This window comes from Dryobates pubescens, chromosome 7 (assembly GCF_014839835.1).
Source record: "Dryobates pubescens isolate bDryPub1 chromosome 7, bDryPub1.pri, whole genome shotgun sequence".
NCBI classification, from domain to species: Eukaryota; Metazoa; Chordata; class Aves; order Piciformes; family Picidae; genus Dryobates; species Dryobates pubescens.
This window is the reverse complement of record NC_071618.1, coordinates 29,352,055-29,372,106: the sequence shown is the minus strand read 5'-3', so window position 1 is coordinate 29,372,106 and position 20,052 is coordinate 29,352,055.

Below are 20,052 nucleotides of genomic sequence, written 5' to 3'. Positions count from 1 at the left end.
TCCAGGATTGGTGAGTCAACCATCTCCTTGGGCAGCACATTCCAATGCCTGACCACTCTTTCTGTGAAAATATGTTTCCTAATGTCCATTCTAAACCCACCCAGTCATAACTTGAGGCCATTCCCTCTTGTTCTATCACTAATTACCTGGGAGGACACACCAGCACAACCTTCCCTACAACATCCTTACAGGTAGTTGTAGAGAGCAATGAGGTCTCCCCTTAGCCTCCTCTTTTCTAAACTAAACAGCCCCAGCTCCTTCAGTCACTCCTTATAAGACTTATTTTCCTTCACCAGCTTTGTTGCCCTCCTCTGCACATGCTCCAGCACCTCCACATCTATCCTGTATTGAGGTGCCGAAAACTGAACACAATACTTGAGGTGTGGCCTTACCAAAGCTGAGTACAAGGGGACAATCACCTCCCTACTCCTGCTGGACACAGCATTTCTAATACAAGACAGTATGGCACTGGCTTTCTTAGCCACCTGGGTACACTGCTTGCTCGTATTCAGTTGCTCCAGGCAGCTTTCCAGCCACACTTCACCAAGCCACTAGCATTGCTTGGGGTTGTTGCAACCCAAGTGCAGGATCTAGCATTTGGCCTTGTTGAAGCTCATCCCGTTAACATTGGCCCAGCAATCCAATCTATCCAAGTCTCTCTGTAGAGCCTCACTACCCTCATGCAGATCAACACTCACACCTAACAATGTCACTTGCAAAAGATGTTAAACAGAAGTGGTCCCAACACTGAGCCCCAAGGAACACCACTTGTTACCAGCTGCCAGCTAGTGCTTTATCCAGCAGAGTGTGTGCTCATCCAAGCCACAAGAAGCCAGTTTGTCCACAAGAATTCTTCAGGAAACAGTGTCAAAGGCTTTTTGAAAGTCCAGGTGGACAATATCCACAGCCTTCCACTCATCCAATAGTTGGGTCATCTTTCACAGAAGGAGATCAAGTAGGTCAGGCAGGACCTGCCCTTCATAAACCCATGCTGACCAGGCCTGATCCCCTGATTGTTCTCTATATGGTGTGTAATAGCGCTTGGGATGATCTGTTCCATAACCTTCCCTGGTACCAAGGTCAGACCGACAGGTCTATAGTTTCCTGGATTGTCCTTCCTTTCCTGTGCATGGGTGTTACATTTCCTACTCTCCAGTCCATTGAGACCTCCCCAGTTAGCCAGGACTTCAGGTAAATAATGGATAGTGACTTGGTGAGATTATCTGCCAACTCCTTCAGCACCCTTGGGTGTAGCCTATGTGGCCCCATAGAATTGTGTGTGTCTAAGTGGCGTCGCAGGTCAGTGACCACTTCCTCATTTATTGTGATGACCTCATTGTGATTCCTCTCCCTGCCTCCTAGTTCATGAGGTTGGGTGTCCAAGGAACTGCTGGATCCACTGCTAAAGATCAAGGAAAAGAAGGCATTGAGCACTTCAGCCTTCTCATCTTTAGTCACTATGTTTCCCTCTGCATCCAACAAAGGATGGAGATTTTCCCCAGTCCTCCTTTTGTGGTTAATGAATTTATAGAAACATTTTTTATTATCCTTAATGGCTGTAGCGAGGATGAGCTGTAGCTGTGCTTTGGGTCTCCTTATTTTCTCCCTGCACAGCTTTACTGCATCTTTACAGTCCTGATGAGAGACCTGTCCCCTCTTCCAAAGGCCATAGACTCTCCTTTTGATCTTGAGGTCCAGCCAAAGGTCCCTATTTAGCCAGGCCAGACACCTTCCCCACCGATTCATTTTTCAGCACACAGGGACAGCCTGCCACTGTGTCTTAACACTTCCCCCTTGAAGTATGCTCAGCCTTCCTGGGCTCCTGTATCTTTCAGGGTGGCCTCCCAAGGGACTTTGTCAATCAGTCTCCTGAACAGGCCAAAGTTTGCCCTCCAGAAGTTCAAGGTGACAGTTTGACTAACCCCTCTCCTTGTTCCCCAAGGGTAGAGAACTCAATCAGCTCATGATCGTTGAGCCCTCGACACTCTCCAACCTTAACTTCCCCCACAAGTTCTTCCCTGTTCACAAGAAGCAGGTCCAGGAGGGCACCTTCCCTGGTTGGCTCTCTCACCAGTTGTGTCAGGAAGTTATCCTCCACACACTCCAGGAACACTGGGACTGTTGTTTCCCTGCTGTATTGAATTCCCAGCAGATACCTGGTAAGATGAAGTTACCCACAAGAAAAAAGGGAAGCAATTGTGAAACCTCTCTCAACTGCTTACAAAAAATTTCATCTACCTCTTCATCCTGCTTGGGTGGTCTATAACAGATTCCCACCATCACTCTTGATGGCCTTACTCCTTACTCTTACCCATAAGGATATGCACATATAATAAGCCAAGCAACTGGTATAATTTACCTGGACCTGAACAAAGCTTTCGACACTGTCCTGCACCACATCCTGGTCTCCAGGCTGGTGCAGTATGGGTTTGATGGATGGACCATCCAGTGGATAAAGAACTGGCTTGAGGGCTGCACCCAAAGAGTTGTTGTCAATGGGTCCATGTCCAAGTGGAGGCCAGTGACAAGTGGAGTCCCTCAAGGATCAGTCCTGGGACCAGTCTTGTTTAACATCTTTGTTGATGACATAGACAGTGGCATTGAGTGCACCCTCAGCAAGTTTGCTGACAACACCAAGTTGTGTGGTGCAGCAGACACTCTGGAGGGAAAGGATGGCATCCAGAGGGACCTTGACAGGCTGAAGAGGTGGGCCCATGACAACCTGATGAGGTTCAACAAGACCAAATGCAAAGTCATGCATCTTGTTTGGGGCAATCCCAAGAACCAACATAGGCTGGGCAGTGACTGGCTTGAGAGCAGCCCTGAAGAAAAGGCCTTGGGGTGCTGGTGTATGAGAAGGTCAACATGAGCCCCCAGTGTGCACTTGCAGCCCAGAAAGCCAATCACATTCTGGGCTGCATCAAAAGAAGCATAGCCAGCAGGTCAAGGGAGGTGATTCTCCCCCTCTACTCAGCTCTGGTGAGATCTCACCTGGAGTACTGCATCCAGTTCTGGAGCCCCTATTACTGGAAGGATCTGGAGGTGCTGGAATATGTCCAGAGAAGGGCCATGAGGATGATTAGAGGGCTGGAGTACCTCTTCTATGAGGAAAGACTGAGAGAGTTTAGGTTATTCAGTCTTGAGAAGAGAAGGCTCTGAGGAGACCTAATTGTGACCTTCCAGTATCTTAAGGGGGCCTACAAGAAAGCTGGGGAGGGACTTTTTAGGGTGTCAGCTAATGATAGGACTAGGGGGAATGGAACGAAACTAGAAATGGGTAGATTCAGATTGGATGTTAGGAAGAAGTTCTTCACTATGAGGGTGGAGAGATACTGGAACACGTTGCCCAGGAAGGTGGTGGAAGCCCCATCCCTGGAGGTTTTTAAGGCCAGTCTGGATGTGGCTCTGAGCAACCTGATCCAGTGTGAGGTATTCCTGCCCATGGCAGGGGCGTGGAAATAGATGATCCTTGATGTCCCTTCCAACCCTAACAATTATATGATTCTATAATAGAGTTGTAACTGGGTGCTATATATTTTGGTTAAAGTTGTAACTAGGCGCTACAAAGTTGATTCTTTTGATACTTGGATACTTGCTGTAAACATGCAAAAATATACCAGACTTTATTTCAGCCACTCCAAAAGATAAATTTGCATGCAATAGAAGAATAGGAAGTATTAATTTATATACATGTATAATTTACATATATGTAATTGTTAATGTAGTGACTATTACCAGCATTTTGGATTCACTCAAGTGTGTCATATTGTCCTTTGATTTTCTTTTCCCATCAGTATGCTGCTTCTCCAAGGTATAAGGAGCCCCTTGTGATTCTGTTAGAATAGCTTGTTGGCTGTCTGTAGCATCATCTAAACTCTGCACGTTTTATATGAAGTGCAGCCATATAACCTTGGGCTTTGATCTTGTCAGCTTTTACAAACTGAACAACATGAAAGCAGGTCAATACCTAGATGGCAGATTAAAAACAAAACAAAACAAAACAAAACAAAACAAAACAAAACAAAACAAAACAAAACAAAACAAAACAAAACAACAAAATAACAAAAAAACCCACCAAAAAACAACAGAGAGAAAAGAAAAAGACTGCTATAGGAAGTAGGGTTGATTATCCTCCACGTTATCAATTTTCCCTTTGGATAGTACTTCATTGGCATTGCAGAATGTTGTGCTGTAATGTAGGCATTAGGTGTACTGCTCAAAACTGAAACAGAATGAAATGACTGGGTCTTATATTTAGACTTTCATTTTCATAGTTAGATGAAGTGGTCAATTTTCAAAATGTTTTATGAGGCTTCCATGGGGAATCACCTGTACAGATTAGTGGCTAGATCTGCTCTTGTGGTTTTGAAAATATTCAGTCCTACTCATAAAATTCACATTGTCAAAGTTGGATTAAGTAGAATTTCCAAGAATGCAGGATGGTGGTGAGAAAAGTTTTCCTTCCTTCACTCCAGCTTCATTCTCTTACATCCTCATCCTCTAGTGGGTGTTCTAGAAATTGAGCTGAGCTGGCTCAGGTAATGGATAGCTAGAACTGCCAAACATAAAGCAATAGATGTATATGTCCTTGTCATCCAGGTAAATTTGCCTCATGGTTAAAAGAATAGCAGAGCTTCCCTCAGTTACACAGAGCTTTCTTTGTCAGTGGCAAAAACTAATAATTTATGCTAATTTTGAAACGTCAGCTTAAGTCCCTTGGGTGTAACAGAACACAAACATTTCACCATGTGTGGCCATGGAAAGCTAGCTACTTTTTTTCTTTTTTTTTTTTTTTTCTTAAAGTAGTATATAATCCTTTTCTTTGAAAATAAATCAGAACTGAGTTTTTTTATTAGCTTTTATGACTGGGTTTATCAGTCCAAAAGCTTAGCTTTATTATATTAAAACTGAAAGATTATATCCTTGTATAATGCTCTGTAGAGGCTCTGTTTTCAGGAGACAAGCACTTCAGTCCAAGTGCATAAGGAATATTTATGAACTGATATGCTAAAGAGGAGATGAAGCAAGGTTATTTATGTCAAAACTCTGTTTATTTACAAAATACACCAAAATTCTCTATCTCTGAACAAGACAGAAGTCAAACAGCAGGAAAACACTTTTTCACTCTTAAATCAAAATGGACTTAGCTCTTACTCAGAGCTTTCTATGTTATCCACAGTTTTCAGGCAAACTTCTCACCCTCCTGCCTTTGCTAATTCTCCCCTGCTTTTTTAACCTGTCCGTATCCATGTATATTTGTATTGAAAACTAATAATATTCCTCATGTTTAGGGCAAAGAAACTATTGGTTTAGCCTTCTGATTTTATAAACTAATCTGAATGTTTTTTCAATTTTTTTTCATGAAGTGAAAGGATTTCCATAACAACCTATGTAATACATAGTAATGATCCCTCACTAATCATTTCCATTTTTCCACTAATGCTGCTCACAAATAAAAATAATAATAATTACAGTATGAAAAAAATAAAGTCTGATTGGACTAACTTGAGACCAGAATGGGGCTTGGGATTATAAACAATCAGGAGCACTCTCCTGACCATTTGTTAATGTCTTCCAGGAAATCTAAAAAGAATGCATTCTTTTTTCATCAAGATTGCCCAGATCCTTATTTTTCTTGCTGAATGTGTACTTATTTGTGAGATTCTGAATTTGGGTTGTGTTTTCTGAGCTGTTGATTTTAGTTTCCAGAAGTCTTAAACTAGTGGAAGGGAGGGAGGGAAGGGGGAGTGTGGAGCATAAGAAATCAAACATTTAAATTCATGACTATCACAATTAATTGAGCCTATAAGTTCACATAAAAGTCGGAATTCAGGAGGAATTAGGAAACATATTTTATCACTACTAATAAAGATATTTGCCCTTGCAAAATATGTACCATTCCAAATTTATCTCTGCAATGTCATAAAACAGTAGAAATTTAGGGCCCAGATAAAGATTTAACTAGGGAGGATTTTTGTATCTTTTGTCCTGCCAGCCATTCTATAAAAGACAAAATATTCCTGGAAGAGTCTGCAATTTAAAAAAACTAATACTAATAGTATGATCAGAACTCAAGTAATAGGCACATCACATATAGTAGTTGTCTTCAAAACCACTACATCTGCATTCTGACCAATTGTTAATTTATATGAACATGTCTAGGGAGAGTTCATGCATAATGCTGGGGATGGCTGTTTATGATGAAAGTTAAAAGCAAACAACATAAAAATTACAAACTAATGCGGTCAAACAGGTGGATTTAGAACTTTCCAGTGCAATTTAAAACAAAATATCTGGCAAGATAAGTAAAGATGCTATCCTTTACAAGGGAATTAACAACGAGGATGGTGAGAGGCCTCGAGCATATGCCCTACGAGGAGAGGCTGAGGGAGCTGGGATTGCTTAGCCTGGAGAAGAGGAGGCTCAGGGGAGACCTTACTGCTGTCTACAACTACATGAGCAGTGGTTGTAGCCAGGAGGGTGTTGGTCTCTTCTCCCAGGCAACCAGCACCAGAACAAGAGGACACAGTCTCAAGCTGCACCAGGGGAAGTTTAGGCTCGAGCCATTGGAATGGGCTGCCCAGGGAGGTGGTGGAGTCACCATGCCTGGAGGTGTTCAAGAGGGGATTGGACGTGGCACTTGGTGCCATGGTTTAGTCATGAGGTCTGTGGTGACAGGTTGGACTTGATGATCTTTGAGGTCTCTTCCAACTTTGGTGATTCTGTGATTCTGTGTGATTCTGTGACCTATTTGGAGTGTCACTGCTTGTGATATAAGTGTATTTAGGAATTTGGGATATAACATTCAGGAGGATAAAAAGCCAGTAACTTAACACTGACCGAGTGCATTACTTCATTGAATGGTTAAAATAATGTAGTAAAATTACATATGTCAAAAAAAAAAAAAAAAAAGGCTGTAAAAAATTAATGCCTTCTGGTCCCAATTAAATTAATCCTGACTTTCAGATTATTAATTAAATTCTAGCAATAATTCTTGAAGAAGCACTGTTTCTGTGATCCCAGAAACTCTCCAAATTCATTAAACAAAAGTAACATCTTTTTTTTCTATGGAGGATTTTTGTGGCGACTTGTTAAAACGTAGCAATCTGATTATACTAATATTAACAAAGGAGAGACTGTTATCTCTTCAGGTGTTTGGAGCTTTTTTAGTGACTTATGGCCCAATCCTATATTTTGTTCTGTTTCTTCCATTTTATTGATAGAAATCTCTTTTCCAAAGACATTTCCTTGGCCTCTGCCATATTGATCGCTGCTGTTGAAGGAGAATGAGTCTTCTGATTGCACTCTACTTGAGAAATTGTTAAGGCAGAACAAACCTGGAGATGCTAAGCAGGTCACTGGACAGCCCTTCATACATATTCAAAGGAAACAAACGTGAAAGACACTAATGCTGATAGAATTCACAGATATGCTAAGTAAGAATAAACTATTTCCCGCTGAGATCTCCTGTAGGGATTATGTGGCCTTCTGCTTTAATGAAGTTACACTTCTGACTAATGGCAAATGATGTTAACATTTCCTCTTCAGTACCAAGGACTATTTTTTATTGTTTAAAAGTTATGAAAAAAAAAAATCTAAATTGAATTACAAGTATTTGGAAGCATTCTTAGGAAGAGAGACATTAACTTAAAAAGTCAATATTCATCAAAAGCTTAGAAAAAAATCTTTGATTATAGAAACAATATTGGGAATACAAGTGATTAAACATGATTATTAATTTCACTGCTACAAAAATAACAGTAAAAACATATGTAAAATTATGAGTAAACCTTTCCATGTAGCATGGTTTCACACAGCAGAAATACTCCAGCATTTACGTTTGACTATTTGATGGACAACAGAGTTCATACTGAGGATTTTATTCTTTATTAAGCTTTGAAGAATACTTTTAAAATTTGAAAAGAAAGAATATTTTTTTCTGTCTAAAATATTCACTCTTGTTATAAAATTTGGTTTGTTTTAATCATCGTGCCACATTGTTAGTACACATTTCATTGTTGATCAGGGGAAGCTTTACCCTTTAGCCTCAGTTCTGGCAGCAAATTTTGAGAAACTTCCTTGGTCTTTACTCAGTGTCAGTCACTGGACTGAGAAAATATATATAGAAGCAGTTGACTAGAGTCCTGACCTTGCAGGAGGCTTAACTTGAATATTTGTAATAGTTTCAATGAGGCTCCTCAGTAGTGATCAAGTAGTAATGCAAACAACGACCGTGAGATCTCTCATCTGAAAATGGCCCACGGTCGTTCTGATAAAAATGCTTTTTTTTTTTTCCCTTTAGCTGTGACTAAGTAACACTGAAAACTAGTTGTGCTTATTTTAGCCTACAATCTTTTTACAAAGAGTGCTATGGTAAGAGATGTATCAAATTAATAAAAATGTCCTTAGAAGGAGAGCAAAAAAATTAGGATTTATGGGTGTGCACATAGACACATGAACTGACCAGTCTAACAGCAATGAATCAGATAAAGAAAAAAGGGTGTTAGATTCTGTCAACCACCAGAAAGTGTTCGCTCAAGTGTGCAAATGTGCTATATGTGCTAGCATGACATATTGTAGAAGCTACAGATTTCAGGAATTAACTCTTACTAGTGTCTGCTTTTTCTCTTCTACACACCATATTTTGAAGCCAGCTGCTTGGTTTGAAGAAGAGTCAAATTTGGCCCAGGTGTCATAAATGACAGTTTTACAATGGAGGAGAAACTTCCTTTTCTGTAGCTTTGATTAATCAGATACCTGGTGGGGTGAGGGGGGTGGTAAGAAAAGTTTCTTTCAGTTTGTGTTCTAAGATCTGTCCCTGCTACTGCATATAATAACATTTTTTAAAAGACACCAAAACCCCTTGTCCATGGGCTGCATTTTAGGGTGAACTATATATGCTAAGAGAGAGAGGAAGTCTTGATTCCATTTTATTATCCCACCACAAGAGGATGGAAGAGCTCTGAAAATTACCTTTCAAGAACTGAAGGGCAAATACAAAGTGATTTCACGTCTGCTCTGTTTTAAGCAAGGAAGCAGACTTGTCTCTGGTTTTCAATGATACCTAATTCTGCAAGCCTCAAGATACTCAATATCAATAACCAAATGTAGGTAGGGATCTTCTCATTTGCCTTAGACATTTAAAAGAATAACTTGTATGAATCTAAGCCTGTCACAAAGATTCAGCATGGAGAAAGAGGATTTCTCATACAGTACTGATTAAATCTCCTCTGGAAGGACCTGTTGTTCTCTGTTTGTGGGAAAGCTCAAATTTTAAATGTTTGAGATAGGTTGCATAAATCCTACCCTCACATGCCTTAATTACTGTCCTATGGAAAGTTTAGGCTGATTTATTTCTATTTGCTATCTGAGAATGTATATATTGCCTATTTAAATCTCTTCAGGCAGTTATATTGTCCAGTAAATATTTATTCGGTCTTCTATTCCTATTTTAGTTTTCTCTTTTTTAGTATGCTGGAAAATATTAGGAAAGTTTCCTTCACTTATGAATCATATTTCCTAAATATGAATGAAAATTAAAACAAATTAAATTTATTTTAAATGCCATTTTTATAGGCTTTATTGCTTATGTAAACTAGGTGTTCAAGAGGGGATTGGACGTGGCACTTGGTGCCGTGGTCTAGTAGTCATGAGGTCTTGGGTGAAAGGTTGGACTTAATGATCTTTGAGGTCTTTTCCAACCTATTGATTCCATGATTCTATGATATCTTAAATGTGTTCAAGAAATAGGAATAAAAATATTTGATTGATTTTTGTCTTGCAATTCAATTGATTTATTAAGCAAAACAAAGTATTATCTGTTTCAGGAGCTGACTGATTTTCTCCAGTCACCAAGTAATACTGCTCATCCTACACATATTTTTTTTTCCTTGGTTTTATTCCTCATAGAAAAGGAAAAAGCACTCCTGCCTCCTTAACTTCCAATCAATTCCTCATGGAACTTGAAAAGAAAAAAATATTTTCTTCACTTGGGCAAAGGAACTGCTCTTAGAACTTAAATACTCTTACACACTGTTTTTAAATACTTTGCCAGTATCTTCCACCATTTTAGTAGACTAGGGATAGTCCTTCTTTTTCTTAATTTAAATTGCTTTGATGGCTTTTTTGTTCAGTTAGGCAATGAAATATGTGCTGCCATAATTTCTGATTTAATTAGAAATTGATTTATATTGATTTTTAAAATAATATGCATGAAAACCATTACAGGAATTTTTGAGCCTGCCTCAGTGCAGGAGGCTGGCCCAACTAGTCACTGAAGCCTTTTCCAATCACACATCCCAGTCAGTTGATTAACAAAATAGTTTACAATGTATTTCATAGTTACATATTTATGGATGCACATATACATATTGTCTGCAAGGTAAATTATTTGTTTGTATTGCATATGAAATAATAAAATTATTCACAGTTTTTTATGCAATGATTGGACAGGCTCTGAACAAAGTTAAGTTGGCAAAAAAACAACAACAACAAAAAACAACAACAACAGAAAAAGGGAAAATAAATAGTATAAATCCAAATTTTAATTGTCATTGAAAGTGCATTTGTGTAGGTTAGTTTATTAATTTTTGTCTTAAAAGTCACTGATATTTATTAATAAACCCATGCATTGCTGTACTATTTGTACATATAGAAATAACATTTCCTGATTTTCATCTCAATTTGTCTTTGATCCCTTTAATTATAAATGTCTAAATACAGAGTTTGCAAAAAGAAAATACCTTTGAGGTGGCCAGTGAAGCATAGATTGGTTCATTATAACCTCTATTTCTGTTAATTAGGCAGTGGGTGTCCTGTGGCCTTCTGACATTCGTGCAAATATCATTAGCCAGTTATGTTTCTCTCTGACAGTATTATCACTGCTGTTAGACTCAATCCCAAACTGGATACCTGCATTGTTTTGTTGGTTGGTTTTTTTTCTCACTCTCTTTTATACAAAAGTAAAACTCTAGAGGGATAAGGTATCTTCCTTCTCCAATAAAGGGTATTGATGTTTCAATGCCCTTAGAGAGATCAGTGACAAGTGGTGTCCCTCAGGGTCCATATTGGCAGTGGTACTGATCAATATCTTCTTCAATGATATTGATAATGGGATCAAGTTTGCAGCAAGTTTGCAGATGACACCAAGCAGAGTGCTGCAGTTGACACACCTGAGGGATAGGATGCTATCTAGAGTAAGCTGGACAAGATCAAGAAGTGGGCACAGGTGAAACTCATCAGGTTCAACGTGACCATAGGCAATGTCCTCCACCCAGGTTGGAGCATGGCCAGTAGACCGAGGAAGGAGATTCTCTTCCTCTACTCTGGTGGGACTGCACCTGGGGTGCTGTGTCAGGCTCTGGATTCCTCAGCACAGAAAAGACAAAGGGGTTTTGGAGAAGGTCCACAGGAGGTCTGTAAGACTGATTAGAGAGCTGGAACACCTCTGCTATAACAACAGGTTGAGAGAACTGGGGATATTCAGCCAGGAGAATAGAAAACTCCAGGCACACCTTGAGGTCTTTCAGTACTCAAAATAGGCTATAAGAGGAGATAGAAACAATATTTTTAGCAGGGCCTGTCGTGATAGGACAAGGGACAATGGTTTTAAACTAAGAGGGTAAATTTGGACTGGATGAAAGGAAGACATTTTTTATGAGCATAGTGGAACACCAGAACAGGTTGCTCACAAAGGTAGCAGAAACTCCATTCCTGGAAACATTCAGGATCAGGTTGGACAGGGCTCTGAGCAACCTAATCTAGTTCAAGATGTCACTACTTATTATAGAGTGGTTGAACTAAATGACTTTGCATGTCCCTTCCAACTATAAGTCCATGATTCTAAAATAACCTGGTAGGTTCTTTTTTAGCTTAAGTATCTGCAAATGTCATCAGACATAACAGCTTCATTTTGTGTTAAACACACAAGACACTAAGCCTCGTCTTAGAGACATGCAGTCCCAGCAAAAGGCAGGAAGTGAAAGAAACACATAGATGTAAAACAATTTTAAATAATATCTGTGAGTGACTGAAATCATTACAAGCACATATGAGTAAACAAAACAGCCTATATGACAAACAAAATAGTCTAAGTTGGAATTTGGAGGATTTGTAGGAAGGAACAGCTGGAGATTTTGTTGTGTACAGTGAATTGACTTTATCTGTAACAGGACAATATGTAGATTTGTTTAGCCTGAAAATTTTGAGATTGGTAAGTCATTGCCTCGGTCATTTAGTTTAACCAATGTAGCACAATCCATTAAGAAAATTCATGTGATAAACCTGGGCTTTATGGTGCTGACTTTGTCTTAGATATCAGAGAAATCTGAAGTATCTATGATTACTTCTAACATTCATAGAAAATAATGAAGTTTGGGGATTTCTAAATACGACAACTTCTACTTAAGAAATTTATGAAAACACAAGAAAAATACTTCTCCCAGCACACTGTGACATGGTTCTGTCTGCATTAAGAGTGAAATGTGTTCTGACCTATTTTTTCAAAATACCATCACCACATACATACTGCTAAAGTAGCAGAAAAATTAAATGTGTTCCCTTGGATGCAGAGTGCTTGTAAAAGCTTTTATGTGTTTAAAATGCTTTCTTTTACATGATGTTTAATAAATGCAGAGTATGGGAAAGGCAGAATTCCCTTCTTCCCCACTCTCCTTCACAGTCAAGATAATAAAAAGGTTTCCTATAGAAATGAGCTACAATAGCTTCCAAGAGCGCAATGACTTTGTAGACAAATGCAGAGTCATAACACACAATAGTTCACATCCAACACTGGATGCAATAATTATTTTAATGAGAAAGATAATGGCTAGTCAGAACACTGAAGCTGGTCCCTTACTATATTAGAGAAATGTTTTGTTAGTTTAAAATTTGTCATGGGCAGTCCCCCAGAAAGTGAAGGAAGAGCTTACACTCAGTTACCTGACAGTTTCCATGTCTGGTGTGTAGAGCACAATGGGCACTGAGCATCTTAACACATGTCAACTGAATCAGAGATGTCTAGCAGAATATTAGTTCTTTAAATTAGTGTTACGTTCTAGCATTGCTACTGAAACGTGGCCACACTGAAAGGTGTGGTTCAAAGAATGGCTAGGGAAGTTCACCCTAATTAGCTAAACGAAGTCTCATTACACTCACATATTCAGTGAATGTTCTTGAAAATCTATTTGTGGTGCACATTAAGTGGTCATTTGTGATTGTGAAAAGAAGATAGCAGTGCTCCTAGCTCCACATGATAGCTTTTTGTTTATTTTTCAGAGGACTGGATTACTGCAGCAGGAAAAAGCAATTGCAAGACAAAATTCAGCATTCAGTAACTTTTTGTTTCATTTTATTTTCCCTTCCTTTCACTAGTAAGCTGGAAAAAATCCCCACAAACAAACACAAACACCACACTATTTTTCACCAAAATGTATCATGCTGGCTCCAAGAATATAAGAGAAGCAAGACTGTTGCTGCTCCATGTTCCTAGATGCAACCAGTAGTGAGGTTGGCAGTGTATTCCCAGCAAGTGTATGCACACACAGCACACACATATTTTACATCTATGCATATCAGAGAATTCACCAGCTTGGAAAAGACCTTCAAGATCATCAAGTCCAACCTATTACCCAACACCATCTAATCAACTAAACCATGACATTAAGTGCCTCATCCAGTCTCTTCCTAAACACGTCCGGTGATGGTGCCTCCACCACCTCCCTGGGCAGCCCACTCCAATGGCAAATCACTCTTTCTATGAAGAACTTCCTAACACCCAACCAAAACCTCCCCTGGTGCAGCTTGAGACTGTGTCCTCTTGTTCTGGTGCTGCTTGCCTGGGAGAAGAGACCAATCCCCACCTGGCTACAACCTCCCTTCAGGTAGTTGTAGAGAGCAATAAGGTCTCCTCTGAGCCTCCTCTTCTCCAGGCTAAGCAACCCCAGCTCCCTCCGCCTCTCCTCATAGGGCTTGTGCTCCAGACCTCTCAGCAGACTTGTTGCCCTTCTCTGGACATGGTTGAGCAGCTCAACATCTTTCCTAAACTGAGGGGCCCAGAACTGGACACAGGACTCAAGGTGTGGCCTAACCAGTGCTGAGTACAGGGGCACAACGACTTCCCTGCTCCTGCTTGCCACACCACTCCTGATACAGGCCAGGATGCTGTCAGCCTTCTTGGCCACCTGGGCACACTCCTGGCTCATGTTCAGCCTGTCAACTAGCTGTCAACCAGTACCCCCCAGGTCCAGCCTGTAGCCCTGCATGGGGTTGTTGCAGCCATTGTGTAGAACCCAGCACTTAGATGTGTTAAATCTCATGACATTGGACTCTGCCTGTCAAGGTCCCTCTGCAGAGCTCTTCTACCCTCTAACAAATCAACACCTGCTCCAAACTTGGTGTCATCTGCAAACTTACTGATGATGGACTCAATCCCCACTTCCAGATGATCAATAAAGATATTGAACAGGATATGTACACTTGATGCCACCATGAATACACAAGCCCTCCAATTTGTAGCCTGATTCCAGGCACTGCAATCACACCCCCATGCATACACATGTGCACAGAATAGAAAGCCCCTCTAACCCAAGAAAGAGACAGAAAATAATTTAATAAGATAAATTAACCCTGCTCGTCAGGTTCAGGGTACAGCCAGACAAGTGCGCTAACTACTATTTATACACATCTCACTCTTTCTAACCCCTTAGTGCTCTATTTTCCCACTTTTGTTCCTTCCAAAATCACCTCAGCTAAGCTCCTCCTTTTTCCTACCCTTTGTTTCTCCCTTAAGCATACTGTAATAAAACCTGCATAATCCCAAACTCTTCTTCCCCTGAATCTCACAGTGTGCCCCGCACCTAGGCAGCAATTAGTCTGAAAGGTGATCTGGAGAGCTGTTCTGGGTGACTCAACTTAATGGATTTAATTCCTGGACCATGGGCTGATGACTCTACTGGGACAGACTTCAGAAGGGCCTGAAGAAGATGTTTGTCCCTTTGAGATTTTAACTTGGGTCTTGCCTGCCCTGTGCTCCTCTCAAGGTTTTTCTTTTTTGACATGTGCCTTTGATTGTCTGATGGTCACTCTAATAGGTCTGTGATTGGATCAGCAGGGTATTATTTGGCTCCCCATATTGCCCTTGTCTCTCAGAGCTCCTCTGTGGAGCAGGTAGTCTGTATCACATAGCCTAAGACTCTTGAACTACAAGACAGAGTGAATAATATGTCTGAGTATACTTCAGTCAATATACTGCACTTGAATTTTCAAAATATTTTCAAAAGGCTCCTCTCCTCACCAAAGGCTCTTGAAGAAACTAAACTGACAGAGTTGTCTTGGATTATTACATGATTAAAAGGTAGAAATAGGGGTTTGATTTTCACAAATCACAAATTTCACCAGTGAAGAAGTTTATGAATAGTAAAGTGACACATTTACAAAATAAACCTTTGCCAGAACCCTGTCTACTAAAACACACATAACAAGTCAATGGGCAATAAAATAGCAGGAGAAACACCACATTGGTAAGTGCTATGGAATCCTGACTGTGCAGACAAACTGACGGACTTAGATTAGGTATTAATGCACTCAGGAAGGAGACTTTTAACATCCTCTTTGAACAGAAGCCTATTATTCCACTAACATGATGGTGAGGTAAACAGATTTTTAGTAACTATGAGAAATAAAAAGATTGCACATAAAAATGGAAAGTGCCACTATGCATGGTACATATTCCTTCTTGAGTAATGCATGGTGTTTTTTTACAGTGATACACAGAATGGGATATATCTCTATCACCAAATAATTCAGACCCCTTTTTCAGACCCCTGCTGCCTTCAGTTCAGGGAGCCACTAAGATGACTTCCAAAAGCTTTGCTGGTACATTAAGGAAAAGTCACTGAATATATAGTTTCTTTCCCACACTCCTTTCCTAAGCTAAGCATCTGTTTTCTGAACCATGATCTTGCTTGCACAGACATTAATTCTGATGCATTACATCAGTTATATATTTGACCTTTACTTCAGAGTGGTTCAAAAGCAATATTGAAGAAAGAAGGACTTCAGTGATCCTTTTCTTTTTTTTTCTTTCCTTTTTTTTTTTGTTTGTTTGTTTTTTTAGGGAAAAAGTGTTAGTGTAGAATCTATGTGGAGGAGAGAGGAAATCCATCTGGACTGTCTACTTAAAGTCTGCATGGGAAGAGGGAGTGAAAAATATGCCTTTTCTTTTTGTAACTTCTATGATTCTTTCAACCCTTTTCCAGTAGCAGTGTGACACTCCCACAAGTGTACTGAAAGGACACACACTAGGATAACTTCACATTACTGTGTATTCAAAAGAATCATTATGTGACAACAACCAATAAGCATTCCAGAAACATTTACTGTGATATATGCATATAAGAGAAGTCATTGGAAAAGCACCCATAACACTAAATCTTTCTGACTCCTACCTTCCTATTCCATCTTGATACTTCCAGCACCTAAGAAGAAATCATCATACTGCTAGAAAAGAATGCTGTAGTAGATAGACACCATAAAAGGACTCATTATATGCTCATTTTAAAAAAAATAGCATTGACTTTTATACCTCTAATGTAGGAGGTATTGTGAAGAATCTGCAATTACTCCCATGTGAAAAGGTCTCCGTTTTCCCACTTCAATTACTGAATTTGAAAACTACAGTGGTTTTCATGCTGGAGCACATGTTAAAAACCAATGGCCCAGGTTTGGGTACTCAAGTGGGAAATTAAAAGCAGAATCGGTGGATAAAATTGACATGTGTCTTTCTTATCTTTCTTAGCAATGTGATGTGAAGAATAAATATCTGCTTTTACAGAATTCAAACACTCTAAATGCTTGCCAAAAAAAAAAAAATAATTAAAGAAAAAAGCTAGAGGAGAGTGACCAGAATATTCCTTGATTTAGAAACTCTAAAGAATCTTATTTTCTAAGCAAGTATACTCAACCTTTGGAAATCATAACCCTTAGAAATATCTTTCAGTAGTATTAGATTTTTATAGTTGTTTTTAATTTTGTTTTAGCTTATGAATTGCTATGTGTCTATTCTGTTATTAGTAGTAATACACATATATCATATGTAATGTATACTTCAAAATATATATTACAGATATGAAAAATATTTTACAGATCTAAGCCACCAAAAACTTTTGAAGGCTTATAGGCCAAGTCTGGAAGTATAAATGCAACCAGTACCAACACTCAGTGTAGCAATCAATGGGCAATATGCAACTTAGAGTTTGGAAAGCGCTCACAAGAAGTATCCAAGGGCTAACCACTACTTCTACAAAAGGTAGCAAGGAAGATTAATCACACTGTAGATTTAAGAGGAATTAAAGTTTGAGAGCTCACATGAAAAATTGAGAGCCCCTTTTCATCATGTCAAGTGCCTAAAGAAGTAATTAATAGCTTTTTTAGAAGTACTTGGGAGGTAGGATGCTTAAAGGAGACCTATACCAACAGATTTTCAACATCTAAAAACCTGATGTACTTTTGAATACCCCATGGAGGCCTTCTTGCATTTCTCATACCCAAGACCATTCAAGCTCTAGTCGTATAATACTTGTAAGGGTAAAGGGATGAAATGGTCCTGATATGTAGACCATTGATGCCTTCTGTTTATTCCAAACAAACATATTTCCTTAGAGAAATGTATCTCTTGAGCCTATAAATTAATAAAGATAAGTCAAGTTTAACATAGCTACAGACAAACAATAAATGAATGTAACCAGAGTTCAACTGAGGCATTTGCAGTGTGCTTAAGAAATTATCTGGATTTCTCTCTTTATGTGTAAAGAATGTTCCCTTTCTACTCAGAGATTGCCACCGTTTTATTTTCGCTGGTGTTTAACACAGTGCAAAGAAGTACACACTTGCATGCTTTCTCACAGATGCTTGCCTTTGTTCTTGCTTGTTTTGTTGTTCAATTAATATCAAACAAAGGTCAATCTGACAAAGTATATGGTTGGTGTTTGTGTATGGAAAAACATAATGGAAAATTTGTAGTAACAGCAGTCCCATGTGCCAAAGAAAATGTTAAAAAGCCTCTCCTTAGTGACAAAGTGAGCTTCATTTGTTCTACATAAGTACCCTACTACAAAAGCAGTCTTGGACTTCCATGGGACTACTATGAATATGTTTATAATATGATTAGGCAGGCAAAGCGCTCCTAAAGTGCTGCATCACGAGTCTTGTGACTGTTATACAGCTGTAGTGGGACCTCTTAGACTTCTAGTGGGCTGAAATAACACTACTTATAACTGTACTTATATCTTACTCAAAATGAAGAGATTCCTGCTGGCAGATATCATGGGGCTTGAAAAATGACGTTAGCGTTACCAATAGTGACAGATTTTTTCCTCACTTTGCTGTGACTCAAATGGCAGAGTTACTTCGCAGTATTTGAATCCCATGGAACAGAATTCAAAATAAATCCCTCTTCACCAAAAAATAAAAGAAAACACTTACTGATCAAACAGATTAATTTAATGCACATTTGTGAACCACTAATATGGTATTCTCCTGGGGGGCAGCGGAAGCATTGCTGTGGGACTACCAACCATGGTGCTGCACCACAACTGTTAGAATTTCTGGAGACTTCTAGATTTGCATTTTCTTTGTAGTTTCATTAACATAATTGGAAAACAGACTTAATTAGTGTTTTAGCACTATTCATTTTGTTTTATTTTTATTTGTTTTTTTAAATCCTAAAGAGATGTTTGTTTCACTGGGGTAAGATGTTGAGCTGACAACCCTGAAAAATCATCCTCTCTTGGAAGCTACACAATGAGTATATATAAGGCTAGTAATAAGGCAGGTTTACTGGTCAAGCATTTTTTTGTTGTTTTGGGTTTGTTTCTGGAGTTTTCTATTTGTTAATCTAATGTGGCACATCTTATTCAATGTTCCTGAATGTGTGAATAGCTGGACTTCATTTCACACTGACTGCTAAACAACAGCTTTGAGGAAAGCACACCTTTTAAGCTCTCTCAAACCAGGCACACTAAACCATTACTGCTCTGAAAGAACAGGCTATTATTCCTAAAGGCAGGATCACATTAGGCATTTTTATGTTTCCCTCTTTTTAGTGTATTCCCATGTCTTTGGTTCAAGAAGTTTTGTAGCCGATACAAGCACATTATCCTAATGGAATATTGCTAAATAAATAGTCCTAATAATGCTATTTATCTCCATCAAAACTTTTAGCCCCATTTCAGTTCATTATTTTTGTATTCTTATTCTTCCTCTTTTTTTTTTTCCTAGCCAAACTGATATTGGTAGAATATTTTTTCTTCTTTTTGACAGAATCTTTGCCTTTACAGAAAAAACTGTCAGTAGCTGTCACATATGAACACCTTACTGATCCAACAGAACCATGAGTGGGATTGTCGGGTCATTTCACGGTAGACTTCAAACAACAACCAACAGATGGTAAAAAATATGATTTATTTATTACCTGGTCAGATATAAACTAGTGTCCTGAAGGTGAAAGTCTTCATATCTTTATACACTTTGTCATTTGGTTCTTCTTTCTAATTTAATTTATTTATTATAACAAAAAAACCCAAACCCAAACAATCACAGTAGCAGAAGTGAATGAAAAATTAGTCTACTTACAAAGATACTTCATTATTTTACTGGCTCAGTAAATGATACTGTCTCAAAAACATCACTTGTGAAGGATACTTAGAACTTGGGCAGAAAAACGCAAACAAAATCATTGAGGCACTTGCAAAACTTTGCAGCAGATAACTGACATCACTCAAAACCTTCCAGTGTGGTCCCCTTAGCCATATCTGGACAGTGATGCATAAAATCCTCATCCAGTCAGATCAGGGTGTATTTCAAAGCCTTCTGGGAAACTCCTTGTAGTTAGCTCCAATACTTAAAAAAAACCTGATTTTGTGTAGATCTGGTAGATGCAGGTCTAACTCACATTCTGCTTTGTGAAAGGAAATTACAGATTAAGAATTTAACCACAATGCCAAGATATTACAGAATTCATACTAAATCACAGTCTTTTATGATATTCTTTCTCTG